The following is a 17620-nucleotide window of genomic DNA, read 5'->3' as shown; positions in this document are numbered from 1 at the left end:
AGGAACACTGTGGGAAGGAGGGAAAGGAGGGTTTGAATGGAACAGGTGGAGTTAAATATGTACTTGACTGGGCCAGGCTGTTCCAGACGTGAAACTTGTGAAGAAAGTTGAAATACTATGCATATTTTTCTATGGAGTGGAAAACACAAGCATTACAGCTGGACACAAAGAGGCTGACCTAGCCTGTCATCTGAGAGAAGCAGCTGGACACAGACAGACAAGGCTGAGCTTCGCAGGTGTTGTGTGTGAAAGGCACGATGGGCACAGTCGCAGGTCATTGATAGATACTGTTACTTTTGTCGTGATGTCCATGAGTTTGGTCCTTCTATGATTTTGCTCTTACAATAACTTTGATTGGATTAATCCAGGAAAATATCCTGAGCGACATTTCTCTTTCAACATTTCCAAACTTGTAGTAATTTACTTATCTATTCTGATTTCATGGACTGAAGGAAAGTCACCCTCTTTAGCAAATGGGCTAACTCGGAGAGCTGACTACATGTGAAGAGGAGGGAAGTGACAGACAGATCCTTCAATAAGTACTAAACTACTCTCAAAATGCCTTTAAATCTAATAGTGAAACAGAAACACTTAACCTCCTAGAAGTCTGGGTAGGCAAAACATTGAAATCATGGGCGTGGGCCAAAATCTTCATAACAGAAATTCAACTGCCCATAAGATTCACTAAGATGCTCATTCTGGCTTGACTATTGTCTCCTATGGAAGTCCTGTAATGTTTACAATGCTTAAGTTTTATTGGTCTTGTTCTCTACTGTTTTGTTCAACTTTATAATATCTAATGAGATAGACAATTCTTTTTAAGGAAACAAGAGACATTGTTGATAACCATTGTTGATAACCTTGTACTCTGTTTTACATCATGTGCTATGTCTATCCTTGGTTTTGACTGACAGATGTGTTTTGCCATATTTGACTTTATTCTCTCCCCCCAAAAAAGTAATAAGAACTAAGGAGTAATAAAACCCAAAACGTGTATATTTTGTTGTAAAATAGAGAGGGAGAAAAAAGAGCTCTAAAGGATACAACAGCAAGTGTGTTTAGGGGTGTTAAATAACTGACCATATTAATGTTTTTGGTTGGATCATTGAACACAACTGTTTGGAGCCTCACTGTTTGAATGTCCACTTTGTATGCTTTGATACTGTGATTTGAGCAACTATCTCTAAGATGATAATATGTAATCTATTAACTGGTGATTTCTTACTGTTTTTTTTTTTTTTTTTTTGCAGTTCTGTATTACTTGTACCCTTACACCGCTTTGTTTTGTTTTGTATTTTTCTCTTTTTCCTTTTAAATAAAATTAGAAAAAAAAAGAAAAAAAAGAAATTCAACTGCCCAAGAAATAACGTCAAGAAGCCATAAACTGGCATTTATCAAATTATGACACTTGAGAAAGTGTCATGGTTTATGTCTGTGTCCCCCAGGCCTCATGAGTTTGAATTGTGCATTTGTCATTCATTCATTTTCTAGTGCTTGGATTGATGGTGTCAGTGCTCCAACCACAAAGGGGTGGAGCCAGGATGTGATATAATGGCAGGAAGAAGGTGTGTCTTGCTCTTTGCTGGTTCCAGCTTGCTATTTGCAGCTGCCATGAACTGCAGCCCAGCCATGCCTGCCTGCCCTGGAGCCAACTGAGTGTGGACTGAGACCTCCAAAAACTGTAAGAAATAAACCTTTCCTTTCCCAAATTTGGGCTTCAGGTATTTTGACTCAGCGATGAGCATAAAGTAACTAAGACAGAATTTGGTACCAAGGAGTGGGGTCATGTGCTGTGACTATACCTGACCATGTTTTTCGAGAGGCTTTGGAATTCGATTGTGGGTGGAGTTTAGAAAGGTTTGGACACATCGCCTGGATGTGTAGAGCTGGAGCAGCTTAAGCTGTTCTGTACAGAAGATTCTGGTCAGAGCTCAGGAGACCAGAAGGCTGATAAAAAGCCTCATGGTAAAGAGCAGGCTTTGGAGGATTCTGCTGGGAAGGACTGCATTGGCTGTTGGACTCCACATGATGTGTGTTATGGCTTGGCAGAAAGTTTGTCTACATTTTGCTCCTGCCCAGAGACTTTGCCTGAGACTGAGACAAAGGGCAATGGACTGATTAATCTTGAAAAAGTAATTAAAAAGCAATCAAACATTGAGGCTGTCCCATGGCTATTGTTGAGGGCTTTCAGTCAGCTTTATGTTTCGAATCAAGAGCAAAGAGCCCAGGAGGATAATTTCCACTACTGTGAGTTTGGCCAGAAGGAAAATTCCAAGAAGGCTGTGGATTGTAAAGACAGAGTTGAGATTTTGATTCCTGAGGGGAAACAGAGAGATAAAAAAGATGGCCCTGGGGCATCCCAGGAAGCAGGTCCAAACCATGTGCAGCCTCACAGCAAAGCTGAAAGAATTTGCTCAGAGGAGAAAGCTGCAGAGTGCCATGTTCCAGAATGGCGACAGAGGCCACATGAGGTTCCAGAATGGTGGCAAAACAGTGAAGCTTTTCATCACAATCAGGAAAACAGGCCCTGAAATCCTGACCCCTACAGCCAAGAAGCAGAATAGCCTGTCTGCTGCTTCAGCTAGCAGCTAACCTTGGCGGCATTCACAAGGTGCTGATTTTAGGTGCAAGGAAAATGCACAAATTCTGAGGGTAAGATGGCTTCCACCTCGATTGCAAAGGGGCTGGGCGGCCACGCAGTGTGTCCCTGAGAGAGCAATTTGAGAAGATGTTAAGGTGAAGCCCAAGGTGCAGTGGAAACCCCAGAAGTTTAGAAAAGCCAGGAAAGTGGATGATCCAAGGAAAGCTGCAAAAAGTGAGCAGAGAAGATTTAAGAGAGAAGCTGCAGGAGCTGATATCCCGGGAAGTGCCATGGGGGTGGAATCACCCAAGCCTTTTGGAGCTTGCAACCAGATTGCTTCAGATGCTGAGCATGGAACTCTAGGACTTAATGTTTGCCCTTCTGGATGTTGGACTTGCTTTGTGTCCAATGCTTTCTATTTCACTGTTTGTAATTTTGTAATGGTAATTTTTATATTGTGCCTTTGCATTTCAGAAATGTTTAACCTTGTTTCATTTGTACAGGGGTTGCAGTTAAGAGTTTGCCATAGATCTCAGAGGAGATTTTGGACTTGGACTTTTCAGCAATGCTGAAGCTGTTAGGACTTTGGCAACTCTTGGAGGTGGACTAAGTGTCTTTTGTATAGAGGATGTACATGACTCCTGGGGGCCAGGGGTGGAATGTCATGGTTTATGTCTGTGTCCCCCAGGCCTCATGAGTTTGAATTGTGCATTTGTTATTCGTTCATTGTCTAGTGCTTGGATAGATGGTATCAGTGCTCCACCCACAAAGGGGTGGAGCCAGGATGTGGTATAATGGCAGGAAGAAGGTGTGTCTTGCTCTTTGCTAGTTCCAGCTTGCTGTTTGCAACCGCCATGAATTGCAGCCCAGCCATCCCTGCCTGCCTTGGAGTCAACTGAGTTTGGACTGAAACCTCCAAAAACTGTAAGAAATAAATCTTTCCTTTCCCAAATTTGGGCTTCAGGTGTGTTGACTCAGCGACAACCATAAAGTAACTAAGAAAGCAAAGGAAACAACAGAGTGAAGAGGCAATAAAAAAATGTGGAAACATTTTATTCCCAGCTACAATTGAGAGAGAGGACTGATATTTAGAATATATAAAGAACACAAAAATTAGATATCAAATAAAAGACTGTTATGGGTGATACATTTTGTCAACTTGAGTAGTTTAGAATTTTAACTGATTCAGCAGGGAGCCAGGATCTTGTTGTTAATATTCGCATCCTACACAGATTTCCTGAGTGCTACATGCTCCTACTGGAGGGAAGGGGTGGCCAGTGTACAGTATAAAGGAGGAGAAGAAGCTTCTGTCCCTACTTTTTCCTAAGACTGCTGCCTTGAAGTGTTGCCTCTGTGCCATGACACCCTGCTATGGAGCCAGCTGTTTATGGATTGAAACCTCCAGAAATGGTAAGCTAAATAAACTTTTCCTTCCTTAATTTTGAGTATCAGGTATTTGTCCCAGCAATGAGGAAAAGTAACCAAGACAAAGACCTACTAAAAAGTGAGTGACAGAAGAGAGGAGACAATTCCCTGAAGAACCAGTAGATATACCAACAAAATACAAATAAAATGTTTGACAGTTCTAGCCATTAGAAAAATGAAAATTCAATGACACTGAGATTTCCTCTTACTGAAGAGAGAATGATAAACTGCAAGCAATCAAATAGTAACAAATACTGTTAAGAATGTGGTAGAAATACAACCTCTTACATCTTTGGTGGGAATGTAAACTAGCAAATAATTAAGGGAGTAAATAAATTAATGTAAATATTTCTCAAAAAGCTAACAATGCTAACTCATTTGATTCTGCTACCCCCTTCTAGGCTATCTTCCCAAATTATTGAAAGATATATTAGATGCGTGTCAGTAATTACAACACCATGCGTCATAGCTGCCAAATCTCAGAAGGGCCCTAATGTCCATCAAGAGATGCATGGATGGAGAAAAGGTGGTAGCCAGGCATCATGGCAGACATCTGCAATCCCAACACCTAGGAGGCTAAGTAGAAGGAGCACCTTGAATTTGAGGGCTGCCTGGGTTACTTATTCATTTCTAGGCCAGCCTGAATTACTTGGTGAGACCCTGTCTCCAAACACAAACAAACCAGAAAAGAAAAGGCGGTACTTACACAGAACAGTATACTGTTCTTTTATTAAGAAGTCTGAATTTGAAACATTTGTAGGAAAATGGATATACCTTAAAAACAATGCTGTATAAAATAAACCCATCACACAAGCTTAAATCCCATGTTTTCTCACATATAAGGAAATCAAACTATAAATAAGAAGCAAAAAGAAAGAACAAAAATGTGGAGCTTATACACAATGGATCATTACTCTTGCATTAAAAAGGTAAATTAGTTTTACTTTTAGGAAGTTGGATGAACCATGAGATTAGAATTTTAAGTTAAATAAATCAGATACAAACTTTAAATATTACATCAAGCAAGGAAATAAAACTATCACATGTTTAAGATAAAGTACAAAAGAAACACTAACTATACACAAATTAAAGAACAAAATACAAATAGTTCTTAAAAACTAGGAGATTAAAGTTTTGCAAGAGATGGAGAAAGACTGTAGGGAGGGGTGTGGAAGAGGGTGAAACATGAGTCAAATGTGTGATGTGTGTATTGCAGCTCCACACACAGTGTCATTAGTATGCGCTGGAGTCATTCAGCAAAGAGAACAAGGGTTCAGTGTACACAGGAAGAAGCTGGTTTGGGTACATTACCTTTATTTCATATTAACATACATGCTTTTCTAATCACATCATAATCACTTCCATTTATTTATTAATAAAATTTATATATCACAATAGGATGGAACTAAACTTTTAGGTTCTAAATCTAGTTTTCTTGTTTAAAATATGTATACAGCTATACATGTACACATAAGTTGTATATACACATCTGTAATTATGGGCATTTTACTGTATATCCATATATACAAGCACAGATAATTCTAAGTATTCATACAAATTTTTAATATTGTTCAATTAGAATACTTTGTTTACCATTGATTATTCTACAAAGACTACACAACTAAAAGGCAGAAAAACGGGGCACCTCCCCTTTCTGAAATCACTGCCATCCTAGAGTATTGTTCTCTTCTCATATTTCCAGGAAGCACTTCCACTTTAACCTGCTCTGTTCACAATTTCATAATTCAGCTTTGCAAATGAAGTCAGTGTGTACAATGATAGCTGTTTCCAATTTGGAGGTGACACCAAGACAGATGGGAGGACACAGGTCTCAAAGACACAGAACTCTGGAAAATTTTTGTCTTGCTAATGACCTCCAGACTGCAGTTGTATGTGATGGTGAACTTTTTCAGGCTTATGTATGAGTGAGGTTTTATGCTATTGTGTTCTAACTGCTTTATAAACCTAAACAGTATACAGAGTTGTATGTGATGGTGAACTTTATCAGGCTTATGTATGTGTGAGGTTTTAGGCTATTGTGTTCTAACTGCTTTATAAAACTAAACAGTATACAGAGCAGATAAAGTCCCTCTAATAATGAGGAAATTTTAAGCTAAGAAATACAGCTGTAGGGGCTGGGGATTTTAGCTCAGCGGCATAAGCACCTGCCTTGCAAGCAGGCACTCGTGAGTTCGATCTATGGTACCGAGAAAAAGGAAAAAGACAAAAAAAAAAAAAAGAAGAAAAGAAAAGAAAAGAAATACAGTTGTAAACAAGTACATTCTACTTAAAAGGATATTTACTAAAAGAGAGCAAATTTAGATGAGACCTTTATGTCCTTTAATATTTAATACTTGGACCAAGCTAACCAACTGGTGAAGTGAACATTTATAATGGCAAAAACTTGATGTTTCCAGTATAATAATATCATAATTGTTCTACTAAAATGCTGTTTACATTTTACTTCAAACTTTCCCTGTACAAATTCTGTTATCTATTAACATGCTACAAGAACTTGTCTTCTAAAAGATTACTATGATTGATAAAAGAAATAACAGTTCTCTGCCATACTTTATATTTCAAACTGCTCAATATATAGACAAGTTTAGAACTGCTAAACCTGCTTCTTGCACTTCAGCAATAGTGTAACTGATCTCTTGGTTGTTCACCAACCAATACTGGGGAATCAAACCTGAACTGGGCCAAGAAAACATTCAATAATGTGGCCCTTGGCCTCCAAGTCGTCCAGGACCCAGGTATAATGGGACAGTCCAGTTAGTCACCCAACCTAATGAGTAGGGGGACTGCTGGACTCCAGAGGCAGGAGTCAACCATGACACCTTATGGTCAAAGGAGGGTTACAAAAGACAGAAAGTCTTCCAGACTTCCAAGGGGAGCCACACAGGCAGACCACGGCCATCCTGGAAAACTACACCGCATAGTGAAATATTAGAGAAAGCTAAGAGACTCCTCACATAATCCAAAGTAATCGTTGAGAAGCCTTCACTATCTTTGAGATGGGTGGGTAGATGAGGAGGAGGAGGAAGATAGATAGATAGATAGATAGATAGATAGATAGATAGATAGAGCAACTAGTTTTACTTAACACAAGTTTTACAATGACTTCGTTTTAAACACCCAATGGAAAAATATAACAAAAGACATACAGAGTGAGAGTAATGTGAAGCAAAATCCTAGGCTCCAATCTGCTCTAGCCCATTCCAGAGTCTCCAGTTGCATCTGTTACTCATCATCATTGTGGCTCAAGACTACAAGGTAACAGTGGCAGTGTAGAAACACAGCCAGAGCCTTGGGGTCTGGAGGGCCCCTGGGGTCTTTGTAGACATTCAGAGAGGCATCTATGGGAGAGTGGTTCCCAAGAGATTCTTGCAGATGTGCAACTACAGCACATTTCAGAGAATCAGCTGAGTGGCTCTGCCCAGGTTTCTACCCTAGACCCCTGGGAAGGAGATGATTGGGGAGGCTGGGAACACAAAGTCCCTACCCTGTGTCAGCCTCAGACATTAGAGGGTGGAGCCACCCATGTTCGGGATCTCTTGGAACAATAGATCTTCTTCCTCAAAAGTTTAGGACCCAGGCTGACAACTTGGGGGGCAGTGGCCAAGCCAAGGTCCCAGGATCTGCTCTCTGTGCCTCATGCTCCCAGCAGTGGGATGGGTAGAAGCTGGAAATGAAGTCTCTTTGCATTGTCCTCAGGCAGAAGGACTGTGACCTGGGGCCCTGGAAATAGGATGCGGGCCATCCTTTGGCCTTTATGGTGTCCTCATATGTGGGTGTTACTTTCCCAACTAGGCCTGACAAAAGACCTCCTGGTCAGGGTGAGTCTGGGCTGAGCACCAGGGTCTGGGGTGCTAAGGGAGAGGGAGCTGTGCCTGGGGACAGCCAAAGCCACAGATTCCATCTGGGAAAGGGGTCATTGGCCCCCATCAGGGCTCCTTGTCCAGGTCTCATCCACTGGCAGTGACCCCTCATACCCTGCTTCCAGCCCCCCTCCAGGAACTCCTGGGTGCTGAATGGTGTCTGGGCATGAGCCATGAGTGTCTCCACTCTGCAGAATGGACCCCTCCTTGCATGGATTTGATGGCACCACAAGACTCTTGGTGAGAAAAGGGAGAGAGATAGCATTAAAATAAAGTAGCACCGCTGACCTGTGGACTGGTGTGAAGCCATGTAACACAGATGTAACTGGACACCTCAGAAAGGGGCTCAGAAGCTTTTGCAGATTCAATAGCTAAAATATTTCAGATCTAATACAAACTAGGAGCCCATGGGATCCTGACTTGTATGACTGTGTTCAGGGCCTCAGAACTGGCCCAAGTTTTGAAGTTGGGCAAGAAATTGTGATTTTCATAGAATGCCATGCTGTTCCCTCAAGGAAGCATGAGACACAGGTACACTGCATGGCAGAGAGGAGTGATGAACTGGGTCTTGTGTGCTTCCCAAAGCGTCCTGTGCTGTGGACCTGTGCAAGCCACACCCCAGGAACAGGGGAACTCACAGACAGAAAGTAGGAGCTGAGAGGAGTGAAGGGAGAGGAGGGGCAGCTCCATGGGCTGTGGGCTCTATATTGGGTCACAGATTTTCCTCAACAGCACTGAAGTTGCAATAAGAACAGTAAACTGAAGTACTGATGACCTATAAACTCCTGACCCCAAGAGGAGGTGCCCACGTCCCCGCAATGAAGCAGGACCCCACCAGGGCAGGGAAGCCCTGGTTGTCCGGGGTCAGACATCACCCCCTGGTGACATATTCCCATCAGGCTCAGGGATGGCATGTCCCTGTGCAGGACTCAGGCTGAGCTGCAGCCTCTCACATCCTCTGAGTCTTGGCCAGGTGTCTGCATGTCACAGTGGAAGTCCTTCTGCACTGAGCACCTTCCAGATGAGCTGATCCCAAACCACCTCTGGGAGGTGAGGTCACCACCATCTTCCTACTGTGATTTTGAAGGCCAGGATGGCACATGCCCTAGGTGGCCACGAGTAAAGGTCACTTACGTCTTACCTGTAAACCAGGCATGCCATGTACAGCACAGAGAGGGCCCAGGGTGGGTCGAGGAGCTGTGGTCTGAAGCAGAGGGGAAGGCAGCAAGAACAGCTCAGCCATGCTGACTGGGAGCCTGTGCAGGAGTTGCTGACTCTTCCTGAGATGGGAGAGCCTGGAGCAGAGTGGGAAGCAACACAGGCCCAGCCCGGAAGTGAGGCCTTGCTCTGCATGAAGCCGTAAGGCACATCTCCTGCCTCCTCCTAACTAACTCACCCAGCTGTCAGTGCCCCCTGGCTTCTACAGTCCACCCAGGTGGGGAGAGGAGCAGCCATGGGTCCTGTCTTCCCCTCTATACTGGTGAGCAGGAAACACTTGCACCCCGAGTTTCCTTCTCCCCACCCCCTGCCCTGATTACCCTGTGGGCCCCAGGGAGGATCCAGGCCATCCTGTCTGTGCCACCACAGTGGCCTCTCCCTGCCCTACTCCAGGCTCTGCTGCCCACACTGCTCATCATTCTATCTTCTGAGGCTTCTGTTGTTCCCATTCTCACCAGCCAGAGCCTCTGCAGGGCTCCATCTTCCTGCATCCACACAGCTTCTGTGATGTCAGAGTAGTGTAGCATCAGCAGAGCTCCCCACCTTCCCCTGTGAACAGAAGGACAGACACAGACAGGCAGACAGACACACAGACTCACAGACAACAGGCCCTCTCTGAGTCACTGCCACACTTGTGCCTTCTCACCGTGGCTCCCTGGCATAAGGGGAGCTGGAAAGCACCATCCTGCCCTCCACCTGTGCTGTGGGAAGAGAACTTCAGGTGGCAGCCTGATCCACTGCACATGAGCTCAGACCTTTTGCAAGGTCCTAGGGGAAACCCACACTCCCGCAGAGAACACCCATGGGCTCCCTGCAGGGCCTGAGGCTCCTGCCCCAGAGTCATCAGAGGTTTCCAGGTGTGCATTCCTCCTGCCTGTCGTCCCCACCTGGTAGAGCTCTGCAGAAACCAAGAAAGTGTTCATGTTTAAAGCTTTTCTGACTCCTTAAAGATAAAACTCAATCCTACAGGGGACACCACCTGGTGATTGAGTTCTCTGTGCTCCTCTTCATGGAGGAAGCTCTGACCCCACCCTGGTCCTGCTCTGGCCTCAGCCTCTGTCCCTTACTGTCTGCAGATTTGCCCTGACCCAGTTCATTGCACTCCATCTGCTACTGCATCCTGTCACCCCCTTGCTATTTCTGTGCCCCTTCTGTGAAGCACCCATCATCTGACATCAGGGGTCTGAGTCCTGGGAGATCTGGAAAAGAAGGGTTCAGCTTCACCAACAACTCACACCTGGCACTGTGACTATGCATGGTGAGTGCCTGGTTGGCAAGGCTGGGTGACAAGGATGATGGCAGGAGGACACGATGGCAGTCACAGGAGGTCTGCAAGAGGAAGGACTTGTTTGCCCCAGCTCATAAGCTTGTCTTCCCCAGCTGTCTCCAGTGAGCTGACAGTCAGGACTGAGTGCATCTCTGCTTTCGTCCACCTGCAGCAGGATGGGCTGAGGGAGGGAGGAGACTCTTGGGAGGCTCTGAGAGGAAGGAGCAGCCCTGGGCACCAGCTCCTGGAGGGGATAGTTTTGGATGGCTCCAGCGGTACTTCCTGTTGTGTGCTGGCCTCAGGGAGGTGAGGCCAGATCATGTAGACACCCGGATGGGGTAGACAGTGGATGGGGAAGGGGAATCCCAATTTCTGTATGAAGAGAACCTAACTACCACCCTGCCTCAGTTTGGGAGATCCACAGCCAGACTCAGGGCAGGCAGTTCCTTTCCCTGTACAGAGCTGTTGTGAAAGCCCTGTGACTCAGGGACCCAGCACTGAAGTATCCATATCATGTGTGTGTTGCCTGCCAGGCACTGTAGTCTCCTCTAGCTACCTAGTGACAGGAGCCCTACTACAAAAATCCCTAAGAGGAGGTTGGGTCACAACATTTACAGAGCTTGAAACCTCAACATGACAGTCATGGAAAACTGCAGAGAAGGACAAGAGGAAAGGGGTGGCAGGAATCTGCCCCTCACTCTGGCTCATCCTCTCTCCAGAGCTGTCTGGGAAGCCCTCCCACCTGAACCAGCATGGCCCTGTCCTGGACCCTAGATAAAACTTGACCCTCCAGTGTTGCTTTGACATTGGCTATGGCAGATTCTCTCTGTCCAAGGAAGGGCCAGATGACCCCTCTAGCACCTTGGCTGACAGCCCCAGGCTGGGAACTCTCAGGCCGACTTCCCTCCTAGGCCCTTGGAGTGGATCTCATGGGGAATGCTACAGATGCTATGGTGGACACAGCCTCTCCTCTGCATGGACTGCATCCAGTGACCCCCTGGACATCTTGATCACAGATGAGGACCCTAGGGCTCAGTCAGAGACCCGCACTCTACACTGGCCCTGATGTGGGAGTCCAAGAGGTAATGGCCAGGTTGATGATGGGGTCTTATACATGGAGAGACAGAGACAGGGGAGGAGAAGAGGGACGGAATGAGAGGAAAGAGATACAGACAGAGAGTGAGAGACAGCCCTGCTGAGACCTCAGCTCAGAACAAGCTGGGGCAGCCCCTCACTACCTGCTTCTCTCAAGGGCAGATACCTGCCACACCCTACCTCTTGGTGCAGCCAGGACCCACGGTGTCCTCAGGAGAGAATGTGACCTTGCAGTGTCAGTCACGGATTCCAATGGACACTTTCCTTCTGTCCAAGAAGAGGACAGCCAATCCCCCTATGCGTCTGAGATCAGAGTCTCGTACCAGGCTGAATTCTCCATGGCAGCTGCGAGCTCTGGGGAACGTACAGGTGCCTTGGCTCTCAGGACTCAGCTCCATATCTGTTGTCATAGTCCAGTGAGCCCTTGGAGCTCATGGTTTGTAAACTGAGCCTATTGTTTGTAAACTGAAAGGGATACTTAGTGCCCTGCTTCTTAGTACAGCTGAGGGACACTGAGGATTCAGGCCACAAGAAGGGAGGCTCACAGGGAGGGCCTCCCCTACAGATAGAGCTGAGGAGGACAGAGGATGGAGTGAGCTGTGCAGGGACTTCTCAAACTGAGCACTGAACACGGAGGCCTCAGGCCTTGCTCCCACTGTCCCCGTGCCAATATCAGAACTCAGGGTGTCATGTCTCCCAGCAGACACATTGTTGCTGCCACTGTTACCCTGCCTCTCCTTAGTCACCTGTGGATTCTGTACTCAGTGCACACATGACTCTAGAGGGGCTGTGCACTGCTCACCTGGTCCCTCGGGGATCCCTGCCAGCCTGTAATATCTGCCCTGCAGTCTCTGTGTGCTCAGGACTACTGTGCTCCCTGCTTCTATGATGTTTTAAAGAAAAACTCATCCTTACTGGCAAAAAAACTAGAAATCTGAAGCCAGGAAGATTTTTGGTATTTTTTGAATCTTGGTCACGGGAACTGAGATCTAGTTCCTAACTATTCAATGGGTCTGTGAAGAAATTAAATGAAAACTTTAAAAAAATTATTGAAATGAAGATATATGTTTATTAAAAGGAATCGTTCTTAAAGCCACTACTATTAATCCATTGTGGTCTGTCTTCCATTTGGTCCATATGTATCGCTCTACAAGTGTATCAGCTATTTACAGCTATTTACAGCTATTATACATCACTGCTGAATAAGACTCTTTATCATTACGTACTGACCTGCTTCATGTGTTTTTCCTCTTTTGGACTTACTAGTCCAGACTGTTATGCTGACTTATATTTTCTGTCTTCATGAGATGTCTCTCCCATCCTCTCGACTTCAGTCTGTATGCTCAAAGGCATCAGGATGTCTTATACGCAGTGCGCAGCTGGGTCTTGTAATTGGTTTCTTTTGTATTTTATTAAATCCACTTTCCACCACAAGACTGTAATTTAAAAATAGAGACATCTAACTGAAGAGATTAATCTACTACCATTCAAGAGTGTTCATAGGTTAATCTCATACTTCCTTTTTGTGAACTGTTTCATACCTGTTTTGTCATCTTTGGTAACTTTTTTCTTATCTTCTTGCCTTTGTGGTTTTGTGGATATTTGTTGAGATTTTTTTGCAGTCACCTTGGGTATCACTATTAAGACTTTTGTCAATATCATTTTATTAATAAAGCACCTAAAATTAATGTTTCACTTCCTGAGGATTTATTGCATGTTTTATTTCTCATAATGTATGCAAACTTTAGTTAATATAAAAATTCTTCAACTTCAATCATTCATAAAGTAGGTCTTGATTCCTTTTTTTTGAGACAGTGTTTCATCATGCAGCTCAGACTGGCCTTGACTCACTTTGTAGCCCAGGCTGGCCTTAAACTCTCAGAGACTCTCCTGCCTTAGCCTCCCATGTGCTGAGATTACAGGAGTGCACCACCACACTTCACTTTTTATATCATGAAAAATACCCAAGTGTGTATAAGAAAAATTTCAGTTTAGATAAATCAGTGTAGACTTCTATAAACCTACTGTGGCACTGTCCCCCTCAATAGATTTTCAATGTGTCTCTGATTATATACTGATAAATCGTTATGAACATCAGGGAGTGGAAGTTTTCATTTGTTTCCAAGTCACACACTATTTTTTCACTTCATGTAGATACATATTTACTACACTTCATTGTCTGAATATTCACAGCTGCACATGTGTACACAGACACCTTGCATGAGGATATAAACTTCACATGTGTGCATAAATTTGCAACAGCACAGGAAGGCTTTGCTGGGAACCATGGCACAGTCAGGAGAAATGGTGTGGATTTGATCACAGAATCCCAGGGAGTCACTGGCTCAGGTGTCTGGAATCCCTGTCCATCTTTCCGCTTCATGCTCATTCCTAGCAACTGCACCAGCAAAGAACAAGTCAGATCCCACAGCTCTCAGCTGTGGGGCTGGGCTACCAAGAGTAGGCACTTCCCTGGGAGTATGCCCAGGAACCCAGGGAGGACTTTGGGTTTCCCTGGCTCTGTGACTTCTTTGTTCACTCTTACTAGCTCTCACTTCCAGGATCACACAGTGGAGAACCTGGTATGCATGGGCATGACTGGTCTGGTCCTGTTGGGTGTCAGGATTCTGTTATGAGACCCTCGACAAAGCCAGAGAAGCCCTTGAGATGGAGCCAACAGATCAACATGAGAGACAGAAGACAATGCATCTTCTGAAGAGCAGAGGACTGGGAGTTAATCCAATGTTTCCAGGAGATTCTGGAAAGGTCCTGGGGTTGTAAGTTGGGGACTGTCAGCTGAGAGGAATAAAATCACTGCTGGTTGGGGAAAATGGCTGGGAGGGGCTGTGAAAGATTCTTCCTCCAGTATTCTGTGACTCTTTCTCTCCCTCCTGGTCCTGAGGTTCCCCGACTGTCCCTTCTTTTCTCACCCCCAACACAGGAGGGCCCAGTACAAGGTCAGGGTGGTCACCATGAATTATTTTGCATCATGGTCCAGGCCTCTTCTATGTAATTCATTTCATTTTGATCCATGCATGCCTTGATATGCATTAGTTCATCTGTCTACACAGCTGTGAAAATGTCTGCATTAACTGAATAAGTGTGAAAAGTAATCTAAGTGTAATATGCTGGTGCTGCATCCTCTGAGAACCTTAGTTCACTCTCCATCGAATGCCACCTTATGGTTTCTAGAGAAATGTCATATTTTGGAATCAATACCCCACTAATTAATGTGTCAGCTGGATGTCACACTGGGGAACCAGGTCTGCAAAGACAAATTTTTAGCCAGGTGCAGGCAACGGCACCATAATCTAGCACTCTGGGAGACGGAGGCTGGAGGGTTGCAAGTTCAAGCCCAGCCTGAATGATTTAGCAATTTACAATAAACTTGTCTCAAAGTAAGCAAGAAAAATGGGCTCTGGCTGTAGCTCAGTGTGAACATTCTGGGTTGATTCCCAGGACTACAAGAACAAAACCATCTTCACAAGCCCAAGCTTATAGCATTTGCCCAAGACTGTGATGTAAACACTCCCTTCCTAGGCACATGGGGATAATAGTGTACCCTGCTACAGAGCTGACCTCAGAGCCAATCTAAGTAATAAATTGGGGTATGTGGAGCACAAGGTGAGAGTACGAATTCCTTAAGGCAGTGTGTCTTCTTTCTACTTGGACTCGTGGCCCTTTAGGCTCTCTTTTAATCTCTAACCATGCGTCCCAGAAGTTTTCTGTTTGTAGCACCAAAAGTTCCCTACCTCTGCATATCCATCTCTCACATGAGTCTATTCAGCCCCCCATACACTGCCCATTTATTGTTTTGTGCACAGATGGGAGGAAGTGAATTGGACTTGGTGGAGAAAGGTCATCATGTCTTTAGCACACAGCAGCCACTGAGGGCTCTTAGGGAGGGAATTCTTCAGCTAAACAGTACCATTACTGAGGTGGAAAAGGCATCCAGCATGGCCACATCCCTTCCATAAAACTAAAGGGCCAGAAGGGGAGGGACAGTAAGGCTCCACCGGTAGAAGGGGCTTCACTAGGACAGAGGAGGCTGAGGCAACCCCACGTGACTATGTCTGGGGTGAGGATCCTCAACACAAATCCCACACTTCTTGTGAGTCCATCTTCTCCTCCTCTGGATTATGGTGTTTTGATCATATGTACAGTTTTCCCTTAGTATTTTTGAAATGTTTTAAATTATTATGGAGCAGTTTTCATTTATCATTTTTGGAATACTTTAAGTTATTATGAGCATATAAAAGTTTGCTTTGTTGAATTATGTAAGATCCACAGTTCTCTTTTCTCAGAACCAGTTCTATTCATTTTGTGAGTTAGTTTTTCTTTTTATGAGTCATTTGGAGTGCATGAAGTTTACAGTCACCGTGGGGAACAGTACATGCACATAATATGACTGGTTTCTCTTTCATTTCTTCCACCCTCAATCTTTCCTCATTAATTACCCTTCCCCCATTTGTTATGGATTAAGAATTGGTGGTCAACTTAACATCAGCTGAATTAAATCAGCATGGTGCTGAGTGTAGATGGCCCCCCTGAGGAAAGTTGCCAGCATAAAAGGAGAGGTGTCAAAGAACAGTGAGGCATTGTGGGTTCTCCTAAGTATTGCTGTTATTTGGAGTCACTGGTTCTCCTGGAGAAGCTTGTCATGCTGCCTTCCCCAATATGAACTTAGCTGTTATCATTGGAGGAGAATGGGACTTTATTCCTGAGAATGATTGCAGGTCACTTTGGTGGAGTTTTGGTCCTTATTTTAAGCATTGCTTCCTGGCTCTGGATGGAAAGATGTGTGCTATTTAATCTCTAGGAGAAGTTGTCAAGCTGCTTCCTGAAATTCTGTTTTTGGGCTAAGAGTGAGGAATAGGAAGAGGCCTTAGAATCACCTAGGGGACAGAGAATATTCTGGACCCATCTTCTGACTTCCTTATAGGGACCCTACCCAAACCCATGCTTTGGCCTGAAGTGGGTTCTTTGATACCAAAGGGGAGACATGTGAGCTCCCTGCTGTCAGGGTGCTGGAGCCTGGAAGTTCAATCTTCACAGAGAAGGGAAATCAAGGGCCTTATTGAGACCACTATATAGGACAATATCATTCTACACTACTAATAAAGCAGCATGAGAAGAAACCAGGAAAACAACTGCCTTCACAAAAGCTCCCAATACTGTTTTCCGGGTGGTGAAGTCCAGGAGGAAAAACAAAAGGCCAATTCACCCTTCCCATGAGCCAGCAGCAGTCATGCATGGCCTGGGAAGATAAACCACAAGCCAGGGTGGTGAAGTCCAGGAGGAAAAACAAAAGGCCAATTCACCCTTCCCATGAGCCAGCAGCAGTCATGCATGGCCTGGGAAGATAAACCACAAGCCAGTTCACCCCTCCCATGAACCAGCTGTAGACAGTTGGGACCTAGAAGGAGAATCAAGAAGCCAATTCTCCCTGCCTAGGAGTGAGTGGCAGCCAGAGGGTGCCTAGGAGGAGAAACAACAGGCCTATTTACCCTTCTTGTGAGCCAGTGGCAGGGAAGTGGGGCCCAGGGGGAAAAACAATGGGTGATTTGACCTTCTCTTGAAGCAATGGCAGCCATGCAGGGTCTAGGTGGAGAAACAAGATGCCAGTTTGCCCTTCCCACATGCCAGCCAGTGTGTGGGCTGGGAGACAATAACCACCAATCCCCAAACCACAACTCTTCACCTCCATACTGCTTCATCCTGCCATAAATAATCAACTGATTCAGAGAAACACAGGCTGAGATCATAGCACCTAAGGTACAAAATAAACTTAATGCTTCTATTGTTTGATTGATTTAGCAGCCCTAAAACTGGTAGTCTGGGCATCTTCTTAGAGAATAACAATAAGCAATGTGGCAATTGTGAGGGCCTCCCTTCTGTCTTGTTTTTGAAATCCAATATTGTTCTTACTGCTTTGGTTTGTTCCACTTGATTGTTTTGTTTTCTTCAATTTTCAGCTTTGATTCATTTTATTCTGTTCTGTTTTGTTTGATTTTATTATGTCTAATGGGCAGCACTTTTGAAGATAGCAAGAGGCATTATAGTAGCTATTGTTGATTTCCTATTATCCTGTTTTGAAATCCTGTGTCACTTTCACTGTTTTGTTTTGATTGACTTTATTCTGTTTGACTTTGT

The 17620-nt window shown here is 44.7% G+C and overlaps 1 long non-coding RNA gene across 2 annotated transcripts; it reads left to right on the top strand.

The window, feature by feature from the left end:
- The first annotated feature begins 1590 nt into the window (after positions 1-1590).
- Positions 1591-17594, top strand: LOC134476917 (uncharacterized). Of its 2 annotated transcripts, none has more exons than XR_010048745.1 (3): positions 1591-3991; positions 8013-11454; positions 14029-17594. It is a non-coding gene; the product is annotated as an uncharacterized LOC134476917 (long non-coding RNA). The 2 variants fall into 2 exon arrangements; XR_010048746.1 differs by lacking the exon at positions 14029-17594 and having other exon boundaries at positions 8013-10363; positions 11284-13377.
- The last annotated feature ends 26 nt before the right edge of the window (positions 17595-17620 follow it).

This window comes from Cavia porcellus, unplaced genomic scaffold (genome assembly GCF_034190915.1).
Source record: "Cavia porcellus strain 051 isolate PalLab524CR breed Dunkin Hartley unplaced genomic scaffold, mCavPor4.1 scaffold_7, whole genome shotgun sequence".
Lineage (NCBI taxonomy): Eukaryota > Metazoa > Chordata > Mammalia > Rodentia > Caviidae > Cavia > Cavia porcellus.
This window is presented reverse-complemented; position numbering and strand designations above follow the sequence as displayed.